Source organism: Psammomys obesus, unplaced genomic scaffold, assembly GCF_907164565.1.
Source record: "Psammomys obesus unplaced genomic scaffold, mPsaObe1.curated_primary_1811, whole genome shotgun sequence".
Classification (NCBI taxonomy): domain Eukaryota; kingdom Metazoa; phylum Chordata; class Mammalia; order Rodentia; family Muridae; genus Psammomys; species Psammomys obesus.
The window spans coordinates 16,155,458-16,158,159 of record NW_026596069.1 but is presented as its reverse complement, the minus strand read 5'-3'; the positions used below and the strand labels follow the sequence as shown (position 1 = coordinate 16,158,159).

Below are 2,702 nucleotides of genomic sequence, written 5' to 3'. Positions count from 1 at the left end.
TCATTTTCATTGAATTATAGAAAGGCTTTCATTTATTTCTTTCATTCTTCTATGACACAGTGGTCACTGAGTAGAGTTGTTCAGTTTCCATGATTTGTAGGTTTTCTGTTGTTTCTGTTGTTGTTGAGTTCCGGCTTTAGACAATGGTGGTCTTATATAGTACAACGGGTTATTTCAATCTTCTTGTATCTCTGAGGCTCACTTTGTGATTGAATATATAGTCAATTTTGGAGATGATTTCATGAGATACTGAGAAGAATTTATATTCTTTTGTGTTTGGATGAAATGTTCTGTAGATATCTCTTAGGTCCATTTGATTCATGACATCTTTTAGTTTCATTATTTCTTTTCTTAGTTTCTGCTTTGATGATCTATTGGTGAAAGTGGGGTGTTGAAGTCTCCCACTATTAATGTGTGTGGTTAAATATGTGATTTTAAGCTTTAGTAATGTTTCTTTCACAAATGCGGGTGATCCTGTGTTTGGGGCATAGATGTTCAGAATTGAGATGTCATCTTTGTGTATTTTTTCTTTGGTAAGTGTGAAGTGTCCTTGTCCATCTCTTTTGATTAATTTTGGTTGAAAGTCTATTTTATTAACTATTTTATTAGCTACCAGATTAGCTATTCCAGCTTGCTTCTTGGGTGTGTTTGCTGTAAAAGCCTTTTTACAGCCCTTTACTTTGAGATATCTATCTTTATGGCTGAGGAATGTTTCTTGTATGCAGCAGAATGATGGGTCCTGTTTCCTCATGCATTCTGTTAGCTGTGTCTTTTCATTGGTGAGTTGAGGTCATTGATATTGAGAGATATTATTATTCAGTAGTTGTTAATTCCTGTTATTTTGTTATTGGTGATGGTAGAGTTTGTTTTTTGGTGTGTATGTGCTTCCCTTCTTTTGGTTAGAACCCCTGAGGGGTCTTGCCTGTGTCCACCCTACTGATTATACTGGACATAAGAGGGCTCCAGACACTAGCTGAGAAATGAAGCGACAGAAACAATTATTCATACCAATGATTGCAAAGCTGGGGTTTCGTGCAGGACTCCATCTGTCATGCATGACTTCGGAGTCTAAGGAAGCAGTGATATGGAAAAGACAAGCACTAGACTAGCCTTGAGCAGCCTTGATGACATCAGGGACAGGGAGGATCTAAGCAGCTGGTGACTCCAGGGAACTCCAGCCCATACTTGACTTCACAAGGGGGTTTCTAAAGGACCTGCCAGCAAACTTGACCTTGCTGCCCAGCTCTTCCTCGATTCTAAGGATGGGATTGTAATTGACCAGGCATGCAGATCGTCAAGGGGCACCCATCTTGATCTGCTTAGTGCTGACTCCCACCATCAGGTCAGCAATGAAAGGACCCTCAGTCTCCCCAGAACAACGGGACCACCATGACACCTCAGCTATTGGACTGAACCAGCTTACACACCAGCAGAGACTCAGTCACAGAGTCAATTTGTTTTACTTTGAGCAGGAGGCAGTTGCAGGACTTCTCGCCCACAGCTTTGGCAATGTGCTAGGGTCAGTCACTGTGATTCTCTCACCAACAACCTGGATGACTGCACTAGCAGTGAACTTCTGCCAAGCTTCCCAGTCATCCTGATCAAAGGGCCACCACTGGATACTCCCAGATGAAGGACTTGTACAGATCAGCCAGCTGGTCGGGTATGATGCATCTGCTGCAGTCATGGCTCGAAGTCTGGCTCATACTTGCCAGACCTATAGAACTCACAAGTAACACCTCCATGCTCATGACAACCTGCTCAGTATAGCCTGTCTTCGCCATTGCGATCTTCAGCAGATCCAGCACTTCTTTGGTCTCCAGGATATTAGGAGCAAATCTGCCCTCATCACCCACATTGGTGGAATCCTTCGCGTATTTCTCTTTGATGATATTCTTCAGGTTGTGGTAAACCTTTGCTCCGATACACATGGTTTCCCGGACACAATACACCCCCACAGGGAGGATCTGGGAACTCCTGCATGGCCAGCTTGTTGCCAGCAGGAGAACCAGCGTTGGTCACATTGAAAGCTGGGACCTGCAGGATAATTTCAGGGTTGCCAGCAAATTCAGCGATGTGATGGAAAAGAGGCACTGCCTTTTTCACAACACCATCTTTGCAGACAGCCAGGGACACTCCCAGGGTGGCGTTCTCATCAGATTTAGATTTGTTTTCAGTGTCATCCATCTCAAAATCAGCTGGCTGATCCTCTCTTGCTCCACAACATTCACTTTTTTGCTAACCAGAGCAGGGGTGGTAGTTTTACTGCTGTTCTTAACAGCCTTTGAGACACCCTTTTTCGTGTACCATGTCTTCTCATTGTCACAGAGCTCTAGGGCCTCATAGATGCCAGTGAAGGCACCGCTGGGCTCTGCAACTTGGAAGAGACCTTTTGTGGCATAGAGATAAATTTCAACAGTGGGATTCCCACAAGTGTCAAAGATCTCTCTGGCCTAGATCTTGAGAATAGACATGGTAAATTTCTGGCCTTGGACTGCTGTGCAGAAAAGAAGTTTTCTGTAGAGTCAGTTTCCTCCAATGTTTATGTTGTTATTGATATTTTAGCCAGAGTGTTTCTTCTACATTTTCCATACATGGAAGTGCTCTCTATTTTAAATTTCATTTTTGAGATTATTTAATAATTACATTTTCCCTTTTCCTCCAAATCCTCGCACATACCCCTCCCCCACGCTCTTTCAGTT

General features: G+C 43.1%; 1 pseudogene; it reads right to left on the bottom strand.

The window, feature by feature from the left end:
• Nucleotides 1–1,147: 1,147 nt before the first annotated feature.
• Nucleotides 1,148–2,480, bottom strand: LOC129690161 (alpha-enolase-like; annotated as a pseudogene).
• Nucleotides 2,481–2,702: the final 222 nt, after the last annotated feature.